Raw genomic sequence first — 22787 nt, 5'->3', positions numbered from 1 at the left:
CAAGCGGCAAGCCTATGGTTGGCCCGCGCTCGGACCTTGGTAATATGGCCGACTGAAACTCACCGGGCCAACCTAGGCGACCAACCTCAGCCCAAGGTCGGGGATTGACAATGGCCTAAGAATGGCCAATCATTGGCAATCGAGCTCGGGCCAACGAGTATGGCCGACTTGGCCAGCCTACCGCCACGCTAGGGTCATGCATGGGCCATGGCTTGCCGACTTGGCCAGCCTACTGCCGCACTTGGGTCATGCATGGGCCATGGCTTATCCACACATGGCCCAACCTCGTCGGTGGTACTCGCTGGCCGGTGGTTTATCCACCATCGGCAGTAGACCTCGGGCCAATGAGTATTGCCGACTTGGCCAGCCTACTGCCGCGCTAGGGTCATGCATGGGCGCTGGCGTACCCACATGGCCCAACTACTTCGGCAGTACACGCTGCCCAGTGGCCTATCCATGTGTAATTAGTGATCTACTCATCCATGGCCTATCGTTTACCCATTAAAACGTCCGCAGTGCTATTGTTGCTGAAAATTAGTGCTGCGGCAGCATTTTGAGATGCGCATCTTCTCCTCCAAGCGGGCTCTAACTTTGTGGCATCAGCAATGCTGTTCTCCGGGCAGGTGAAAAGCAACCCATACGTATGTAGCTTAAAAAAGCCTGTGCATCGACAAATGTAGGTTTAAACAGCACTTTTTATTGGTCTTTCTTAAATATTCGAAAGGCTCAAAGCCCTCCTAATACAAAATGGCACTTACAGCTTACTAAGTTTGTGAGGCTTCACAGCAATTTATTCTGGCATTCAGCTTCTAGGCTGAGTTAAGGATGTCACGTTTCCCTGCTCGTTGTGCCTGCCGTCCCATTACTTCACTGTTACGAGCCATCGCTTGACTGCTGCCGCGGTCTTCCTGGAGAGGACGTCACTCAGGTACACGCTGCCTCTCCTCAGGCATCCTAGAAAATATACGAAAGAAAATATCAGCCTTCATTCCGTATTCATGTGAATTTTCTAGCCTGTGATAAAAGGCTGTCACTCAAGCATTTATAAGGACCTTCAGTGGGATCAGTAGTGATGTAGTCATCGGATGATATATTTTTACACATATACTGCTTGTGTAAGCAAATTTGATCCAAGGGGGAAAAAAGACATTTCTGAGGCAGGGGAAGGAAACCAAATACATATCGCTGGAAGCTACCTTGAGCACCACAGAAAAGGTTTTGTTTGGAATCCTTAATTGACATTATTTACCTAAGTTACTGATTAATGACTTACACATTAAATGGTGTTGCTACTTTGAAGAGTACCGGCTCAAACCACGTTTCATTATTTGCGATAAAGAACCCTCACGTCTGCATTTTGTTCCCCAGTACAATAGGAAACCCCAAAAATACATCCCTCGTTCCCAATCGTCCTGACGCTTCCCCTCCTTTGGTTCCAAAGTTGCAGCAAGTCATCCGCAAACAAGTCTCAGTACTTCCCACGCTTCCTGAAGCTCCTGCTGTCGCTCCCTTGACATACGTCGGAGGACCACTACAATATAGCCAACCTTCTGTCCCAGCCCCTTTGACCTACGCGGCAGTAGCTGCGCGGCCTCCGCCTCAGCCGTTACCACCCGTGCAGCCTGTCCTACGTCATGCACCGCTTCCTCAAAAGGCTCCGCTTCATTCTGCGACTCCACGCTATTACAACCCGTAGCGCACTTCGGACAATCGCCCAAGTTACTACTGTGGTTGCCCTGGACACGTGGCTCGTCGGTGCCGTTGCCACATGGCTGCGTGTCCCGAGCCTGCGTCTTTGGAGGACTCCCCACCGCTGCTTCATTCTGCTCCGTCTTCACCTGCATACGACGCCGAACAGCGTTCGTACACGACCCATCGTTCTCCTTCTCCACGTCGCAGGTCACTGTCACCAATGCGCTGGCGACCACCCCCTGCTGATGAGGGAAACTAAGTTCCGCGGTTCATGAGGCGAGAACTGCTTGCTCTGCGAAAAGCTCAAGGCCTCATATTTTGCCCACGAACGTTATAGTAATCTCTATCGATGGTCTGCCTGTACATGCGCTGGTCGATACAGGTGCTGCAGTGTCTGTGATTCATGAGCGACTTTGCCGATGATTACGAAAAGTTACGCCATTTAACGGTTTGTCGCTCCGCACTGCCAGCGAAGAGAGGATTGCACCTTTAGCAGCATGTACCGTCTGTTGCAGAAGTTTGTGGCCCAACGCGCCGGGCAGAGGAGCAGTATCGCTCCCGAGAGGCGGCGCTGCGCCCGCCGGCGCTGCCTGGTGACGTAGCTATAAAGAGTGAGGAGGCTTGTTCTCTTCTCCTCATCCCGCGGTTGATATCGCACATCTTTGCTCTCAGCCGTGGGATGAGGGGAAGAGAACAAGCCTCCTCACTCTTTATAGCTACGTCACCAGGCAGCACCGGCGGGCGCAGCGCCGCCTCTCGGGAGCGATACTGCTCCTCTGCCCGGCGCGTTGGGCCGCAAACTTCTGCAACAGACGGTACAGCGCGTGTCGTCATTGAAGGTCTTTTATACAGTGTCGAGTTCGTAGTTTTGTCGTCTTGTTCTCACGATGTGATCCTTGGATGGGACTTCGTCTAAAAATAACGCCGTGATCGATTGCGCCCGAGCTGAAGTGGAATTTTCTGCACTGTGCGACGTACTGCACGACGAAAACCGTTCAGTGTGTCCTCAAAAGCTTACCATCGCTGAAGATGTCGACGTAGCTCCAGAAGCTTGTGCCCTTGTACCTCTTTCGTGTCCTGCCGTGTCAGCCGTTAGTGTTCTGTTTACGCCGTCTGCATCCTTCATCCACCGCAAGCACCTGCCGCTGTCGTCTGCTGTTCTCGATGTTCACGAAGCTACTCATCTACAATCCGTCTCCGCGCCCGATTACTCTGCTACGTGGGGAATCTCCCAGTTCCATTGAACCAGCCCACCTTCTCTCTGACCTGGATGCCTCCGAGACCAAATGTGGTAACTACATTGATGCTCTGCAGTCCGATTCGACGCCAGATTCGTTGCCAGACGACTCCTTCCGAACCGCCATCGATGATGCCCTTCCTTCCACCTACCGAACGCAGCTTGCGGCCCTTTTACAGACGTTTTGCTCCGCGTTCGACGCCGCCCACACACCTCTCGGCCACACTTCCACAGTCGCGCATCACATTCAGACCGGCTCTAACGCCTTTTCGACAGCGCCCTATCGTGTGTCAGCGGCAGAGCGTCGCGTGATCAATAAGCAAGTTGAGGACATGCTACAACGTGGTGTGATCCGTCCATCTCAAAGCCCCTGGTCTTCACCAGTGGTGTTAGTCAAGAAGAAAGATGGTTCGTTTCGCTTTTGTATCGATTACAGACGCTTCAACAAAATTACCCACAAGGACAATTACCCCCTTCCGCGTATAGACGATGCTCTTGATTGCTTCCAAGGTGCCGAGTACTTTTCATCCCTTGATTTACGTTCCGGTTACTGGCAAGTACCAATGGCCGCCTGTGACCGAGATTAAGACCGCATTTGTGATGACGGATGGCCTTTATGAATTTAATGTGATGCCCTACGGTCTGTGCAATGCGCCCGCCACATTCGAGAGAATGATGGATAACATCTTGCGGAAGTTCAAGTGGCACATCTGCCTCTGCTACTTGGACAACATTGTTGTCTTTTCCACTGACTTCGCTACGCACCTAGAGCGCTTGCGGCAAGTTTTGGTTTGTCTTACTGACGCTGGCCTACAATTGAATCTTAAGAACTGTCACTTCGGTGCCCAGCAGTTGACAATTTTGGGTCACATCGTCTCTAAGGAAGGTGTTCGTCCTGATCCGGCCAAGCTGCGCGCAGTCGCAGAGTTTCCTAAACCGTTCTCACTCAAGCAACTTCGAAGCTTCATAGGTCTGTGCTCGTATTTTCGACGCTTCATACGGAACTTTGCTTCTATTATTGCACCCCTGACGAAGCTACTCGGGGGAAACAGTCAGTTAAGTGATTCGTCAGCCGAGTGCGACGAAGCGTTCACCGCATTTCGCCATCTTTTGACATCGCCACCAATCCTTCGCCACTACGACCCGACTGCACCCACTGAGGTCCATACTGATGCGAGTGGCATTGGCCTCGGAGCTGTCTTGGCTCAACGAAAAAACGGCTTTCAGGAATACGTCTTCGCCTACGCGAGTCGTGTTCTCTCTAAAGCTGAATGCAACTACTCAGTTGCAGAAAAGGAGTGTTTGGCAATTGTGTGGGCACTAACGAAATTCAGACCCTACTTGTACGGTCGCCAGTTTGACGTCGCCACGGACCACCACGGGTTATGTTGGCTGTCCTCTCTTAAAGACCCGTCCGGCCACCTCGCAAGATGGGCCCTCCGCCTTCAGGAATTTGGCATTCGAGTTGTATATCGTTCTGGCCGTAAACACATGGACACCGACGCTCTGTCTCGTTCTCCCCTATCCAGCGAACCTGCTTGCTCCACGGCAGCTGATCCCGTCCTGTCGACTCTAACCATCGCCGATATGCCTGCGGAGCAGCGCAAAGACCCGTGGCTCGCATCTCTTATCGACATCATGTCCACTTCTCCCAACGCTGCGCCTTCTCGGACTTTACGCCGTCAAGCACCACACTTTGCCCTACGAGATGGTTTTCTCTACCGCCACAATGATATGACTGATGGTCGACGGTGGGTTCTCGTCATTCCCCGCCATTTACGACATGAAATTTGCGCCCCTTTCCATGCCGACCCTCAGTGTGCCCATCCTGGTGTAGTCAAGACGTTTCAAAGAATTTCTCAATGCTACTATTAGCGCGGAATGTACGGTTATATTCGCAAATATGTCCGCTCCTGCATCGCCTGTCAGCGCCGCAAGCCATCCACACCTCGTGCTTCTGGCCCCTTACAACCCCTTCCATGCCCGGCCCGTCCTTTTGATCGCATTGGCGTTGATCTTTACGGGCCACTTCCCTGCACGGTCTCTGGGAACCGCTGGATTATCGTCGGCATCGACCACCTCACCCCATATGCGGAGACCGCTGCCCTACCTGCCGCTACTGCCCGTGAGGTCGCCCTGTTCTTGTTTCATCATTTTGTCCTTTGCCACGGCGCGCCGCGTGAGCTGCTCAGTGACAGAGGCCGAGTCTTCCTTTCCAATGTCGTTGAAGCTCTACTGGCCGAATGTCACATCATACATCGAACCACCACAGCCTATCACCCTCAAACTAACGGGCTGACTGAGCGCTTCAATCATACTCTTGGAAATGTGCTCACGATGTATGTTGCCGCCGATCAGACTAACTGGGACGCTGTTCTTCCTTTCGTGACGTACGCGTACAACACCGCCACGCAGTCAACCACTGGATTTAGCCCTTTCTTCCTCCTTTATGGGCGTGAGGCTTTGTCCACGATGGACACTATATTACCATATCGTCCAGACTCCTCCGAGTGGACTCCACTTTCTGACGCTGTAAAACATGCGGAGGAATGTCGCCAGCTGGCCCGCAGTTTAACATCGGAATCTCAAGGCCGCCAAAAGCATCGTCACGACAAAGATCAGACGCCACATGTTTTCCCTACAGAGTCCCTCGTTTGGCTCTGGGTTCCTGGCACCCCACCGGGATTGTCATCGAAATTTCGAACAGAATACCACGGCCCCTACCGCATCGTTCACCAAACCTCCCCTGTAAACTATATCGTGGAGCCACTCACTCCCTCTTCGGACATGCGTCCTCGCGGCCGCGAAACTGTGCACGTGAGCCGCCTCAAAACATACTACGACCCGCTCGTCTTGCCCTCACCATAGGTCGCCAGGGTGGCTCCTCTTCGCTCCCGGGGAAATTGTAGTGAACGAAGAGCAGATGTCACGAAACACGAGGAAGAGAACAACGAAGTGCCGCTGCGCTGCTCGAGCTCGCTGGTTTGTGCCTAGACGGACTGTGTTCCTGTGCTTTCGCCGTGCAGCTTACAGAGGACTATATTCTGTTGAACCCTCAGTAAAACCCATTTCACACTCATTTATATCCTTACCGCTTTGTAGTCGTTATCCGCATTGCAAAGTTCGGCGCGCTCACTGTAACTCGCACCTTCATGTGTGCCAAAGGGCCGACGTGAAGCAACCATTGCCAGCATATCACCCTTACTCATGCATGGGGCCAGCCATCATAGCGGCAGGTTGTTTCGTCCGCTCAAAATCATGTTGAGAGCAGCGCAATTGAGGTGCGCGAATGGGCTGGTAACGGTTTCGGTATTTACATAACCCGGAATTTTTCTGCAGACGAATAAAAAGTTACACATGAGGTTTCTAACCGCAAATATTGAAACAGGGGTTTCCGAACGTGCTCGCCGACTCTGTAAGTCCTATTTATTGTCTAAAGTGAATATTTAGTACTTGGAGAGAATAACCTCACTTTCCTATGCAGAAAATAAAAATGTACTGCGCTGTGCGAAGTGGCTGCCAGCAATGCACCCCCGGTTTCCATCGCCTGTTTCCAATGGTTTATTTCTAACCCTTGTCTCAAGCTATCGGACACAGCAGGTGTAATGTACCATGCATAAAATCTGCGTGAGAGCATATTAATGGGTAGATTTGTAAGCTTTACAGATTTCACTTACAAATACTATGAGAATCGCGTCACTGCGGCCTTTCTTAAAATTGACACGCAACAGTGCAATATACGTGGCTAAAATAAAGTACTCAACGTATTAATTCAGCTTCGCAAATGCAGCTGTAACAGAAAGTGAGGGCTGGAGACACCGAAGGTGCGCCTAGCTTTCAAATTTTCTTAGATGGCACAACCGTTCGAAATATGTAATTTTAAAAATAAGCCCTTGATAGCGGCTTTCCCACAGCGTATATATGGGTGCCTTAGATAAGAATTATAATCGAGGTCTCATGACCATCTTTAGTTTCCAATTAAATTTTTGTATGTGATGGGCAAATATCAGAAACAAAGGAATTAACCTTAGCTTTGCAAGATACGGCGTAGTTTCCTTGAAAACAAAAAAATTGTACGGTATATCTTTAGAGGTAGAAATTAAACGCTGTTTTTGTCATTTCAAAATGTTGCAAGTTTGGATACCACGATTTTGTCATGTATGTTTTACTCACTAAATATATGCAGGTTTTACATTTACAAACACTATTAGAAACCCGTCTTGTTTTTGCAGTTGAGTTATTAAAAATCGCAAACTTTGCTTCAAGAGCAATGGGCTGCAAAAATATTCATTTTTAATCTTATATACTGGAATATGATGCTTAGGTTGGTTGCACTAAATATGTTTTCACTTCCTAACGCATGTTCTTAATTCCAAGCAATTTTTGGAGCTCCAGACCGCAAGGTGTGTTTCCACAACTTATCAAAATTGCCCAAAATTCGAAAACAGCAGTAAAGTGTAAATTTGCTGCAAATAAAAAAAGGATCATATTCGATTTTCATTCAAATCCCGGTCAAGAATGTTCAGTGCCTCAAAAATATCACGGACTAAAATGTGTTGCGTTATATTGTTTAAAAATATAACGTTGAATATTAAACCGAGTGCTTGTCCTGATAATGGCCAAATTCAGTCTGCATTCTTGCAAGATCCAATAATATTGTGGCACTGAAACTATCTCTAGATTATCAAGGTTCCATTCTTTATTTCTAAAAAAATTTTAAGCTCTAGATATGTTTTTTTCTGCATATTATATTGAAATCGGGCAAAATTTAAAAAAAAATGGTAAAATAAGGAAAACTGATTAGAATTGAAGAAACTGCCACAACATCGATTTGTATCAAAATCTCTGGAAACAATGCAAACTACTTTGTTAATACGAGTCAGTAAATATATTCAATTCTGCAAAATGAATTATTAGAAACATAAAAATGCCTGTTTTTATTCTATAGATGTGCTTATATGGCTCCACCTCATGGAGTAGGCATCAAATCTTCAATTTAGTATTTGCTGAATTTAGTTACAGTCTTGTAAAATTTAAAGCCTTGTCAGAGCTTATAAACCCTTTTTCTGCTTGTCGGCAAAGACTTAATATAGCTTAAAATTGAATTATTCCCTATTTCTGTCAAATTCATGACAGAACGCAAGTGAAGGCTGAACTTTTTCTCTGTCCTGCACTCTTTTTTTATTGCTAGGTGCAGTAGTATTCAATCAAGTTTATTATTGACCATAACTAACAATACTATAATTTTGAAGGGGAAATGAGGGTGCTCGTTATAATACATGAAGGAAAGAAGCCAACAGTCGGCGAGGCCGGGGAAAGCGTTGGGGATGGTACTTTTGTCTTTTTTTTTAATGTTTACTTGGATAATCACAGAAATTATTAATGTAATCTGATTAGGGGAAACATAATTAAACACAAAGTAGAAGAAAAAACAACGTGCCGATGGTGGGAACTGAACCCACGACCTCCGAATATCGCGTCCGGTGCTCTTCCAACTGAGCTACATCGGCCGCTGTCCCCCCTGCTACTTTCTTGGGTATTTATGTTGTCTGTATACGGACCTTGAGAGTGTTCACCAGCGCCACCCTCAACCATAGCGGCGGACGTGGAACGTCCTTTGTTACCGCCAGCGTCACATAGAACGTGATGAAGAGCGAGGGCGAAAGCTGTGCTAGAACCCTCTTACGCTACAAGCAGATCAATTAAGGAGGAATGAAGGTGCTCGTTATAACACATGAAGGAAAGAAGCCAACAGTCGGCGAAACCGAGGAAAGCGTTGGGGATGGTACTTTTATGTCTTCTATTTTTTTAATGCTTACTTGGATAATCGCGATATTCGGAGGTCGTGGGTTCGGTTCCCACCATCAGCACGTTGTTTTTTCTTCTACTTTGTGTTTAACTATCTTTCCCCTAATCAGATTACATTAATAATTTCTGTGATTATCCAAGTAAACATTAAAAAAAAAAGACATAAAAGTATAATCCCCAACGCTTTCCTCGGCCTCGCCGACTATTCGCTTCTTTCCTTCATGTATTACAACGAGCACCCTCATTTCCCCTTAATTGATCTGCTTGTAGCATATGGAGGTCTCGGTTCTGGCAGTCTTGAAGCCATAGGTAGCGTAACAGGGTTCTAGCACAGCTTTCGCCCTCGCTCTTGATCACGTTCTATGTGACGCTGGCGGTAACAAAGGCCGTTCCACGTCCACCGCTATGGTTGAGGGTGGCGCCGGTGAACACTCTCAAGGTTCGTATATGGACAACATAAATACCCAAGAAAGTAGCAGGGGGGACAGCGGCCGATGTAGCTCAGTTGGAAGAGCACCGGACACAATATTCGGAGGTCGTGGGTTCGGTTCCCACCATCGGCACGTTGTTTTTTCTTCTACTTTGTGTTTAATTATCTTTCCCCTAATCAGATTACATTAATAATTTCTGTGATTATCCAAGTAAACATTAAAAAAAAAAGACAAAAGTACCAGCCCCAACGCTTTCCTCGGCCACGCCGACTGTTGGCTTCTTTCCTTCATATAATTTTGAAGGTCATTTTTCAATGTGTAATTTTTTATAATTATAATCATAAGCAAATCTCTTTCCAGCATAATAATTTTGGAGGTGTTACAAAGAACACACATACCAGCATAGAGCTCCAGATTCTGCCTTAAAATAACAATATAACCTGCGTAATAAACACAGAATGTTTTAGTGCAAATAACGTAACGCATTACGCCAGTATGTAAGGTCGAAAATTAACATTTTTGTAGCGCGTTGCTCCTGAAGCAAAGTTTGCGATTTTTTACTAAATCAACTGAATCAATGAAACAAGCTTTTAATACTTCTTATACAAATAAAAGTTATGTTGATTTGGTGAGTAAAAAACAATGGATGACAAAATTTTAGTGCGCAAGCAGCAGGCCTCCAAATGTGCAACTTTTTGAAACGACAAAAAACGGTGTTTTCTTTAGTGATAGGCGTTCTTGTTTTCTTTTTTCGGGAAAACTATGCTGCATCTTGCAAACCTAAGGGTCTTTCCTTTGTGTCGAGACATTAGCCCACGACATAGGAAAATTTAATTAAAATAAAATGGTGATGGCACCACGATTACTGTTCGTGTCCGAAGACATGCATATTTGTTTTCATTTCGTCTCTTTAAACATGTTCGTTTAGGCAATGCGGTGAATAAAAATATCATCGCATATATTAAAGATTTCTGCGCTACGCGTTATACCTAAAGCCACCTATATTGTCACAACTGTTATTCGTTATTTGTAGCTGAAACAACATCACAAAAGGAATTCGATCACAAATTGTTCGTGAGTTAAATAGACGTACAAGATGACACACGTATACTGTGTAGAATACAATTTAAGAAAGAGCAGTTACAAACTATAGGCAAATAATGCTATGATATGGAGCATATGTATTACTCCGGTTAACAGTAAAAAAGGCGACTTTTAACATATTAATGTATTCGACAAACTATTGCATGAACACAATTATGGGGTCATCCACGTATGTAATGTCTATGGGCATTAGATGTGTGAATGACTTCGTTTTAATCCAATTTGTGCGTCACTCAAACTAATTGAACAAGGAAAAATTTAGTATTTACACAATTTTCAGCGAGTATACCACAAAATATACTAAGGTGCTTCATATACAGTCACATCACATAGCAAGTGAAGTGGGATACCAGAAGTAATCACTCACTCTGATCAGCATTTCGCTTTTGCGTCATCTTTGTAACTTTTTAGGCAGGCTTTTTCACTGATTATCCTCTTTATTCCTCTTCCAACCACAGGACACAGATCTTCTGGGGGTGCCGAAGTGTTGGTTTTCGCACCAGTGATACAACTCAATCGATCCATTTCTACGTAGAAAACACTCTCAGTGCGCACCTAAAAAAAATGAAAGCATGTATGTGTAGGCGAAATCATTCACCCGTGATAAAATAATATGATTTGAACAATAAAATCGAATGATCACACTCGAAACAACAAGAAAGTGGTGGAGAGATAGGAATTAAAGCTTGAAAGGCGGTTGCCTACTGCAATAATAGCAAGAGGTCCACTGTCTATAAGAATAGGCAATAAATATAAGGCACATTTAAAGGTGCATGCAGCAGTTACAGTGATGCAGTGCTACCTTTTGTTAGGCAGGCTTTTCCGCTGATTATCCTGTTCTTTATTCCCCTTCCAACCACAGGACACAGATCTTTTGGGGGTGCCAAACTGTGTCGGTTTTCGCGCCAGTCATACAACTCAATCGATTCATTTCTATGTAGAAAACACTCCCGATGCGCATCTAAAAAAAAAAAAAAAACCATTATGTATAGGCTAAATCCTTCACATGTGATAAAACAATACGATTTGAACAATGAAATCACATGATCACACCCGGAGCAACAAGAAAGTGGTGGAGAGATAGAAATTGAAGCAATGAAAGACGATTGCTTACTGAACAAAGCAATAGCAAGAGGTCATGTGTCCATAAGAATAGGCAATAAAATTAAGGCACGTTTAAAGGTTCATGCAGCAGTTACAGTGATGCAGTGTTACCTTTTTTTTCACTGCAGTAGTTGGTATAAATATTACAGCAATTGCTAGGTATCAGAGGTAACCCCATTGAAAACCTCATCCAAGGTACCGAGCAGCAGTGGCGCGTTTGTACCTTAAATGAAAGCGACTGAACAGTGGGTGTTGTAAGAGGTGCAGCGTCCCTAGGAATAGGGACCAAAATTAAGTTTGCTTGTAATAACCAAGTACAAAAAGGAGCAAATATGCTTGCAATAATATCATGATGGCCTATGTTTTCATCAACAGCTGTAAACAACCTGTCACTACCAGTCGGTTCTTTGGATAGAGTTGTCAATGCCAGAGCTTAAAGCTAAGAGCAATATGAGTAATATTTATTGCGGTCACGGCTGTAAAGAATTCTAGCACAACACTCCATTACTGTAACTATTCAACCGTCCATTTGTATACATATTGTTCATTTAAGAACCATGCACATCTTATTAAGTTGCTCTTTTCTACTCCCAAATGGTTTCCTATAGAATTAGAATACGTAGATCGCTGCTTCGGTTTCAAAATTTTTGTACGATGGCTATGACGTGCACTTCATGCATACAGTACGTTCATTATTTCCTATTCTTCTCCCATACTCATTCTATCCTTCTCGGCCGCTCAATTCTCCGCAGCTTTTTTTTTTTTTCCCGCAGCCACCCTAGCTTGGGGCATTCTAGGTTGGCCTTTGTGAAGCTCTGCCACACTTGGGAGGAAGGGTGTTCGCCACAAATGCTTTTCGTATTTATCTTCATTTTTACCATGTCTTTTACGGCTCGGCTGCTATCGTCTATCGACTTTTGCCAGAGCTAACAAAGGTTCCACACGTGGCTGCACTACAATAGACGCTATCTCCCTTGATTCATTCGGGGACACGGTGCCCGATTCCTTGCCTTCAAAGTCCTCTCTGTCACTGACCTGAGCCACTCTGCCAAAATCTGATACTACCTTGGTTTGCCACTGCCTGGCCCATCGCGAGAGAAAGCTCATTCTTCTTTCGGCTTAGTTCAGCTGCAATTTCGCGGGCTTTCAATCAAGTGAGCGCTTGGACGGCTCGGTCACCGAAGCTACGACCTTCCTCCTGCAGCATCTGCTCTGACCTGTTCGAAAAGAGGTACGGAAACTGCTCTGGCAGGTTCCGTGATACCGCTGCCTCTATTTCCAGAATGCCAAATGGGCCTATTCTGACACGTGCGACCGGCAAACATGGGCTATTCTTTACGGGAACCTGTTTAATACATGCACAATCCCCCGTTAAGTCAGCTGCCTTCACGTATGTGGGGTGGATTACGTCCATGATGGCCGCGGAATCTCTCAGAACCCGACAATGCTTCCCATTAACCTGCATCTTTTAGGTATGGCTCTAGCAGGCGCATGTTTTTTTTTCATCTGCATCTGCCGAAGAGAACAAAACCTTCAACTTCCTATGTGTTGGCAAAGTGAACGGGCTCGTTGCATCGGAAACAGACCGATTTTTCTTTCTGTTTCCTTCCCTTTGTCGGCTGTCACTTTAGGGTAGTTACTCGACTCTGCCCTGTGGCTTTCGTCTCGCTCCAAGGTGCCGCTTGCTAGGTTTCCAGTCTGGGTTCACGTTTTAGTTTGCTTTAGGGTTTCCCCGAGAACGCGATCACTCCGTTTCCCACCTAGCATGGAATTCTTCGGCCAGCTCTGCTGCACGTTCTAAGCTTTTATTTCCCGGCCTGTCTTGCACCCACACACACGTTCATGCTCCTAGACAGCTATAGAATTGTTCCAGGCAGATCACTTCTATTAAGGAATTAAACGGCGGCGCAACACGGAAACGGACACAGACAAGAAGGGGACACCACATGCGCACACTACCAACTATTTATTAAACGGAAAGGTGGCATATTTATACGTTCATCTCAAGCATCAGACTCATCGCCACAGTCCGCTCCAAACCCAACACGTGAACACCGAGCACCGCCAACAGGAAATCAGACAAGATATTTCTAACCTCAGTAGATAAACTATCAAAAACGGGAAAGAAAAAAAATTTTTTTTTTTTTTAAACGGAAGGCAGGCCATATCTCATAGCAAATGCAGTGTGGACCGAAAACAGCAGAGTAAGACATGAGAAGCGACCAGCGAAGCAAAAGCAGTAAAAAAAAAAACTAGGCCAACAACAACAAAAGACGATCATAGCAAAAGCCGAGTCAAACAAAGGAAGCAAAAGCAGTCAAAAAACCTCAACCAACACCAACATTCGTAGCTCAGAGTCAAAGAAATGAAGCAAAAGCAGTCAAACACAATCGTATACCAAAGGCGTAGTCAAAAAAAGGGGGAGCAAAAAGTCAGGAACCTAAAAGCAACTAAAAACGATCGTAGCAAAAGCAGAGTCAAAACAAAAGAAACAACAGCGGTCAAACCTAAAACAACAGCCTAAAACAACGATTTCCTGACTGTTTTTGCTCCCCCTTTTTTTGACTATGCCTTTGGTATACGATTGTGTTTGACTGCTTTTGCTTCATTTCTTTGACTCTCCTTGAGCTACGAATGTTGGTGTTGGTTGAGGTTTTTGACTGCTTTTGCTTCCTTTGTTTGACTCGGCTTTTGCTATGATCGTCTTTTGTTGTTGTTGGCCTAGCTTTTTTTTTTTTTGACTGCTTTTGCTTCTTTTGTTTTGACTCTGCTTTTGCTACGATCGTCTTTTGTTGTTGGCTTAGGGTTCTGACTGCTTTTGCTTAACTGTTTTGACTCTGCTTTTGCTACGATTGTTTTATAGTTTTATTTTTTATTTGTTAGGGTTCGGGCTGGTCGCTTCTCATGTCTTACTCTGCTGTTTTCGGTCCACACTGCATTTGCTATGAAATATGGCCTACCTTCCGTTTTAAAAAAAGAAAAACTTTTTTTTTCCCCCGTTTTTGATAGTTTATCTACTGAGGTTAGAAATATCTTGTCTGATTTCCTGTTGGTGGTGCTCGGCGTTCACGTGTTGGGTTTGGAGCGGACTGTGGCGATGAGTCTGATGCTTGAGATGGACGTATAAATATGCCACCTTTCCGTTTAATAAATAGTTGGTAGTGTGCGCATGTGGTGTCCCCTTCTTGTCTGTGTCCGTTTCCATGTTGCGCCGCCGTTCAATTCCATCATGCACCAACTGGCCCCCCAGGCCGTTATTCACTTCTATTATTTTGTCATGAGTTCCGAAAGCCTCTTCTCCTCTTTTACCATTCTGTCAGGTCTGCCTTCAGATTGTAAGTGAAATGCGGAAACGACTGATTACGTTGTTACCTGGTTTCCCTGAAATGGCGGCAAAACGCATCTGAGGGATAGGCGGTACTTTTTGAGAAACGCTGCCTTTGCTTTAGCATAGTCAGCTGCTCCTTCTTTTGTCAGACGAGCAAGCACTTGGGCTGCCTCACATGGGAGGATGGTCAGCAGCTTCTGGGGCCAAAGCTCGGATGATAACTCAACATTTTCACATGCCCACTCGAACTTTACGAGAAAAAACCCTATGTCTTCTCCTAGTTTGTACGGTAGCAAGAGGTTTTTTATTTTAACACTTGATGCTTCCTGACTCACAACGGAGTTTGGTGTGTGTCTCCCAGTGTATTTTGCCTGTGCTAACTGCAGATCGAGCTGTTTTTTTCTCGATCCCCCTTTCATTCTACTTGTCTTCAAGATCCTTTTTGAGTTTCTCCTGTTCCTCAGCCTTCTTTAACTCTTCTTGAATAAGCTCCCAACGTTCTGCTATCTCCTCCGCGTCCGCACCGATGTCCTCAATTGCCCTAATCAGTTCTGGTTTTCTGCGGATGGGCCCACAGTCAATGCCCAATTCCCCAAAGATTAAAACCAGCTCCAGTTTGTGCAACTTTTTTCAGTCCATGACTACTGCAGCAATGGCAAGTCCCTGCACTATGTGGTTAGAGGAAACCAATCTGCCTCTAAAACCACCCTTCATTTGCCGAAGCTTACAAATATCTACAAGTTGTAAAACCTGGCAATGTTCCAAGAGAAGGACCATGTACTTACTGTACCAGAGTCAGGACTGGAGGCGCAGACGATTACACCGCAGCCATCCACTTGATGCGATCAGGTTCGGGGCCAAGGCTTCTGGGTAGCGTGATCAGGTGGACAAGACATCGGACGGGGAGCAGCAGGTAGAGCTGGCAAAGAAGTTTTATATACATTATTTACATGTCAAAACAGGAAGAAAAACTCAGACGAGGAGAGCAGAACCGAGCTTAACTCCTTAGCTACCATGGATAGCTCCACACATTAATAAAGCGTCCGCAATCTCCAGTTCCCTAGCTGGGGAAATGAAGGTCAATTGGGCCTGTCAGGGGGAGTACAATTATGCTATATCCAGCTTTTAACACTAAACAGCATGACGTATGGTAAAACAGTGATGAATGGTTTTGTAGCGCATTGCGTGTAAAAAAAAAAAGGTCACAGCTCAGCGGTGCGCTACTACACTGCGATGGAAGCAATGACTTCCTCTTGCTCCTTTAGAAAATTAATATCTACCCACACTAGCATATTTATTTTCCTTTACTACCCTACCAAGCTTTTACTGAATTGTCTCGATGCGCTCATATATGCACGGATCAGACGAAGTGAGCGTCTGCAGGTTCTTCGCTCAAATCGGACTAGGAAAACCAACTTCGCTCACAAAAAAAAAAAAAGAACTAGGACGGAAATTGAGTAGCCCAAAGCCTTCTGCGATTGGCTGCCTAGCGAGCTGCTTCTGGGTGATACGCGAAATTTTCTACAAACCCAGAACCTGAGCGCGACAGCGCCGAGCGGAATGCTTTGGCGTCCCTCGGCCTGTCACGCCTGTCAACGCTCCACTGCACTAAGGGAGCTCTTGTAATTAACGGAAAAGAACTCTCAGGAAAAACTCAACCTTATGATTTTTGAAGGAAGAACTGGGTAATGCTTGCCAGCTTCGCGTTGGCATTCTGCCCGACAAAAGCGTCCTCTAGCTGCTAAACGCATCGCATAAGCCGTTGGTTGCCGCCGCTGCATTCAACTTTGTTGCGGACACCACATATACAACAAAAATCAGTCAACGCTTCGTGAATATGGCGCGACAAAACAGAACCACACAATCACTAATTTGCTCTTGCCGGTATGCACATGCGGAGGGCAGCTGACCGAACCACGCCCAATAAGACCCATCAGCCCCCGCGTGCGATCGGTGCTTACGTGACTGCTCCCAAGGTGAAAAACGGCTGCGTCTGCGGGAATTTTGTATTCGCTCTTTAAACGCGACTGCGTTCAGCACTTAATATAAGAACAAAGCACTCGCTTGGAGCCCCTATCACTTTTTGGTAATGACCTGTGTCTTCGATCTTTGCGGTCAAAATTTCGACATATCCGCATTATGCCCGAAAAATGCTTCGAGATAAACGGGAGTCAGTACATAGTACCTATGGGAGGTGAAAGCGCGACGTGGAAAATTTTGAACTTAACCAATTTTTCGAGATATGCGAGTCCGTGTTAACGAGGGTTTACTGTATTTTTTTTACTCACATACCTCACAGGCTCCAACTGGAGTATTATGTGAGGGGGGGTTACATAAAAACCTGGGGTGCAAAAAGAAGCAAATAGAACACAGTTACTTGAACATTGTTATACAAATAGTTAAAAGCCAACCAGAAAGTTGAATGCAGTTAGAAAAGCTTCAGATCAAGAGCCGAGCACCCCAAAAATCAGCCACTCAAATAACACACTAAGCAATGCATCTTTAGCTAATAGAGTCACTAGCCGCTATTTACAACTGAAATTAAGAAGTGAAGCTCTCATTTCCTATTTCTGTTGATTTATTTGGCCGTGCAATGCAAAAGAAAATACTCTTTGTAATATTTTTACTTCCATGACCACAAGCTATATAAACAGGTAATAAAAGGAAGTGAAGGAAAAGCCCTATGCTTATGTGTAGCAGACTGCACAAAATATCATGCAGTGGAATGTTTACTTCATGTGCCTACACTATGTACAAAGATACTGTCCATGTCTACCTTCTGGCTTCTTAAGTGTTATGGACAGAAGTCTGCCATCAAGGACAAAATTTACTGGACCACTCCACAGCAGCATATCATGGTAACACACCAGGTGACGAGACTGGCTCTAGGACCATGCGTGTCCTTCGTTACCAACAAGCATGCTATTTTTCTGTCACTGAGTAGCTGCTTATTGATTGCCAGGGGCATGCTGCAAGGCACTGTTGCAGCAGTGGCATTCTGCTGACTCACCAGTGCGAGCAGGTGCGTATTGTTCCCTTGCTCGGCCACTTGCACACCATTGTGATAATGCACATCTTTGGTACTGTGTATTAGCATAAATACACTGCCACATGCAACGCATTCATTACAAAAAGTTCCGGTCTGCACGTCGCTGCTTCTTTATATTTGCACAGGCAGACAAGATGTTGCAAACTTGAGCATGCACTGGGGAGCACCTATACACAATACCAATGAATCAGAGTAATATTGTAGATAAAAACAAAATATAGAAAACTAGCTGTGTGGGTATTGCTCATACTTGCTCAAGATATCAATTGCATCTGTCCATGAGTTATCACTTATGCAAACACCTGGTGCCGAATTCTCTAAGGTGCTGTATGTTTGGCGACGACCCCTTAACTGATGCAATAAATATACCAACCATTTTCCTTGTTGGTAGATCATTTAATATGCAGCTCTATTGCAAAACTACATTCATGAGAACTGTGGCAGTGTCCACTCATATGATACGCATGGAGTATGGTGGCTCGTAAAGGCACAACTGCTTTTTGCAACATTTGAATCAAATTAGCAGATAAGGAAGCTTGGGCAAGTTGGTGACAGTACTCTTGGTACCAGTGGCCTAGCCAGAAATATTTTTCGGGGGTGTTATACAACAGAATACAACAGACAAAACAGACCAACCAGAAGGGGAGAGCGGGGAAAGGAATGTGGGTGCAATGTTCAGAGAATTTTTCTATTGTTCTCCTCAACGTTACACTAACTTATGGTTTCTGCTTGTATATAGATCCCAAGTACTAAATCGAGACCACAGTTCTCACCTGGCCCTTAAAATGTAAGGAGACAGTAAATTGCCATTTTAGAAATGCGCTGTTTACAGCACTGCATTTGTTGTTTTATTTTCCTAATATGGCCTTTTAATAAGATGCGGTTAAAAGTGCTGAAGGCAAGCATAACCATAATTGCATTAAAGCTCCCGGGTAAGTGCATGAGACGCGCCTGACCATGCCAATTAGTCAGCGGGGTGCCAGTAGTGCAACAAGAAACTAGAAGCACATTCTTGACGACCAATAAGAAACAACCCGAAGCATGAAAATTGGCATGCTTTAAGGGAAGGATTGGGCATGCTCCCAACATTGGCCTTGTCACAAGGCGTCTCACTGTTAGAGTATGTGCAGATATCTAATTAATGAGCAGCAAGTCAAGTTTAGGAAAGTAACCAACATCTTCAATTTCTTTTCGACACTGAATATTGCTAAGGACAATGAAGATGAAGCGAGCAGTGGCACAGGCATGAGCACTTGATCCAGGCCTGCTCCCATTATTAAAAACCATCCCATCCCATCACCATCGGTCATGCTCTTTCTTCACTAGCTTCCCATCCTGTAACAATGTTTTTCTAATCTTTAGAGACAGGTAAAACTCAACACTGGGGCCCCAAAAGCCCTTCAAAAGAGGTATTCCAGCTGTACAACATCATGGCTTAGCCAGCTGCCAAGCAGCTCATCTTTGGGACTGCTGCAGGTACCACTTCTTACATAACAGCAAAAGCAGAAGGCAATATTCAGAGATAAACACAGGGGTTTCAATCCTCAGTGCCTTTACCTCTTGCTTCTCCCTGCCCTTCCGCCATGTGCAAGGTGGGTATCCAATTTCATTTCAATATTCTCTGCGAACACATGCAAACAGAAACAAGTCAAGTAGAGTTTGCAACCTCGTTATAGGTAATTAACAAGAACTGATGTTTGCAAGCTTCCTTCATGCACTGCACTGCATCAATGCTAAACACTTTTTACAAGTGACCAACATTTGACAACTCCTTGCATGCAAGCTACAATGAAAAACATTGTTTACAGCAAAGAGAAAGCCTTAAAAGAGCTTCGAAATGCTTGTTAAGCACATTGTTCTGCCTTTTGGTTACGTAGACAGTGACACAATAACTGCTGGTTGTTTTGTGTATTATCCAGCGTTTAATGCTTTAAGTTGGTCGCGAAAAATGAGTTCGGGCCACTGAGGGTGCTGGCACACAATGGCCGTTTTTGGCAGCGGATGTGTTATCACTGGGTAGGGGTTTGATGATTGGACGAACAATAAATTCACAGCTAAAAGGGCTCATAAGTAGATATATGTTCTGTCATATTTTTGTATTTTCTATAGTATCTACAAAACCAGCATGTTTGCTTTCGTCAAATTACTCCAAAGTATTACAAAAAAGTAATCATTGCTACAGGCTCTGGCTATTGTTCTGCCTCGGAGAACTCTGCGTCTCTCTACATAAATGGCTTTGGCAAGTATAGCTACCCTCTATGCACATGCAAACTCTTGCCTAAACAGCTGGTTTCTCGTAGGTGATATCTCGTTGAATTCTGCGCTGCCATGAGAACGAAAACTAGGCAGCCCCATGCTACTTGAGCAGCGAAGGCAGTGGAAAAATGTTTTTTTTTTTATATATTTCCCTCTCAGAATGAGCGAAAAAAATATGGATGGAAGTTCTTGGCATTCACGAGCCTGACGCGGCGGGTGTGCTCAGCACATTTCACTCGAGCACGCCCTCGAAACTCCTTAGAAGGTTCACCAATTCGGCATTCGCTGGCTACAAGCAACGGCGGCAACGATGCGACGCGGTGCTGGCGGTGGCAGGCACTCACACAAAACATCAATTGAAAAAAGTAACTATCGTGCGCATTAGCTGAGCAGTGAAGGCTCGTTCCGATCGGAGCCTATCCATGTTCATACATAATAGTTTGCAATGTTTTCACTGCTGTTCTTTTCTCAAAAACTCACCATCACGAGTAACGTCCCTGGCAGCAGCTCACTGTGCTCTCGCCTGTTGGCTTAGTTTTCAGTCAGATTAACGCGCGTGAGCACACTTATTGAGAGCTTACATGCCTTTGAAATATTTATAATATTGCGTTACCATCGGATGCATGGATTGTCAGCGCCAGGTTACAGTGGAGCACAGGAAGGTCAGCGAAATTTACCACAAGTGCACCATTCCTTTTTTTTTTTTGCTTCATTGTCACTAGGAAAAAATACTGACGTATTTACATCTATGGGACATGCGTTTCCTTTTTTCTTGCCAAAGCGTCTGTTGACGCAACATAGATAAAATGTATTTTCAGCCAATCCTGCTGCTGTTGTTTTTTTTCAATGACTTGAACCCATACATACCAAATGGAATTAATCAAAAACTAAAATGGGAATTTATCAACTGCGTGCTGGGTGCTTTTTTTTTTTTTTTTTTGGAATGTGAACCTTTTGATTTTCCCTCGCAGGACGCAAATTCGGAACGCATTCACAGGAGTGAACCAGGCTGTATTCTATTTGAAGCAATAAGTCTTTTGAATGCATCTTTGCAATAGTTTGATACCTTGCTTGAATTTGCGCAACTGATTTAAGCGTCATCCTCAGCATTACTGGAAATGTCTCACTGCCCTTTGAGGTGTGCAGGCAATTTAAATATTAAGGCCATGAAAGATGAATGTACACAGACAAAGCCTCTATTCACTGAAGATGGCCGCATCAAATGCAAAACTGGTGGCACATCTGATGATGCCGTGGGCTGTAAATTGTTGGAGACTCCATCCTCCCTCCCTCCCTCCCCCCCCCCCCCCCCCCCCCCTACTGCTGCCTTAGCACAAACCCCGATAGGTATACATACAACTGGGCGCCGTGCGCACCGCTCTGAAAAAGTCGCCGCAAGCCACCAGCTGACGGCCACTTGCCGCCCAGTGCTACGTAACGTGCGTCCCGATACATACAACTAGGCGCCGTAAACAGCGAGCCCCCAGCTGACGGCTACTTGGCTCTTCCACTAGGGTACCCCGTAACTCAGCTTCCGACAATAAAGTTTTGTTTCTCTAGTGACGCGCAACTGCCGATACTGCTACTGCTAGCCCTACTGCCATTGCAATGAGAAACAGGAATAGGGAAAAGGTACATACGCCCGTGTAAACATAGTTACAGCACTTACCTGCCAATTCTTCGCCATTTCCATGATAAAAGTTCTTCTCTTGCGGTCATCTCCTGGCCTGCCAACACCGTAAGCCTGCCCTTCGCAACATTCTTTGTAGTCTGTGGCTTGTATGCTTTCACAAGCGATACGTTCACGAAAGCTTTCCCTCGTCGTCGCATACCGCATAGGCTATTGTGGAGCTTCCATGCCACGCGACAAACTGCCTGCAGGCAGTGACTGGCAGATATGAAACAATGAATACTTGCGTACAACAAGAGCATCGCACACCGTGACCGCGCACAAACACCGCCATTAACGCAGCCTCCCAGACTCTCTTGGCTACAGGAATGCCTAAAGCTTTGGATGGCTCTGGCTTCGTTCGTTTTGCGACGTGATATCGTCTGCTAGTAAATTATCGTCTTCAGACAGGAAAACCGGTTAGGTCAGATATTTGTCATGTAGTTTTAACAGATAGGAAGCACTTGCTGCTATTTAAAGTAAAGAAAATTATCATTTTATTACTGATGTCCACCGTGGTCATATGGCCAAAGGAAACAAATATACACTCTCATAATCACGGAGGTTAACATAACCGCGCGTTCACATTACCCCATTTTCTATGCGCTTTGGTGGAGGACGTGTTGCTCATTAACGTGTGCATTCATAGCAGCATACATACTACCGCGGTATTATTATATCACGTGATGCAAATTTTGTGCTATTAATTTTTTTTTTTTTTTTTTTTTTTGTGACCACCACATTACTGCGAAAGGCGCGGTCGCGATTCTACTGTACATTATACCATATATAGTGTATATATCTTTATTTTCTTATTTTTGCCTACCCTGTCCTTTCTCTCTGTCGCTCTTCTTTGATTTCCTCTACTGCTTCCTTACTATCCTTTTATTTTCGCCGCCTCAGCCAGGTGCTGCCGGGGATAGCAAACATCTTTTCCTCCCTTTTTGATATCTAATGATAAATAACCACATACTACTGTTTAATTTTTGTGGCACAGTACGTCGATCTAACGTCGTTACCAGCGTAATTTTGCAGTAAATCTAAGTGCCCCAGCATATGTTAAGTTCAGTATCCATGCATTAAATGTACAGTCCAATACCATCACAGCT

General features: G+C 45.1%; 1 protein-coding gene, 2 long non-coding RNA genes and 1 other non-coding gene across 7 annotated transcripts in view; 2 read left to right on the top strand and 2 right to left on the bottom strand.

Annotated features, from left to right (window-relative positions):
* The window catches only part of LOC146208451 (uncharacterized), a 138407-nt gene that overhangs the window by 2975 nt on the left and 112645 nt on the right, over positions 1-22787 (top strand). The gene's annotated exons all lie outside the window — the stretch shown is intronic.
* Positions 1-22787, bottom strand: part of LOC146208457 (uncharacterized) — a 48603-nt gene that overhangs the window by 18335 nt on the left and 7481 nt on the right. The window lies entirely within an intron of this gene.
* LOC146208458 (uncharacterized) lies at positions 678-22012 on the bottom strand. Of its 3 annotated transcripts, none has more exons than XR_014704982.1 (6): positions 21679-22012; positions 19311-19374; positions 15495-15623; positions 11075-11233; positions 10640-10827; positions 678-954 (listed from the first exon to the last, which is right to left on the bottom strand). It is a non-coding gene; the product is annotated as an uncharacterized LOC146208458 (long non-coding RNA). The 3 variants fall into 3 exon arrangements; XR_014704980.1 differs by having other exon boundaries at positions 15490-15623; positions 21679-22011; XR_014704981.1 differs by lacking the exon at positions 11075-11233 and having other exon boundaries at positions 15490-15623; positions 21679-22007.
* On the top strand, positions 9228-9300 carry TRNAL-CAA (transfer RNA leucine (anticodon CAA)). The gene has a single exon. It is a non-coding gene; the product is annotated as a tRNA-Leu (tRNA).

This window comes from Amblyomma maculatum, chromosome 1, assembly GCF_055883805.1.
Source record: "Amblyomma maculatum isolate TAMU_Amacu chromosome 1, ASM5588380v1, whole genome shotgun sequence".
In the NCBI taxonomy this organism is placed as follows: Eukaryota; Metazoa; Arthropoda; class Arachnida; order Ixodida; family Ixodidae; genus Amblyomma; species Amblyomma maculatum.
This window is presented reverse-complemented; position numbering and strand designations above follow the sequence as displayed.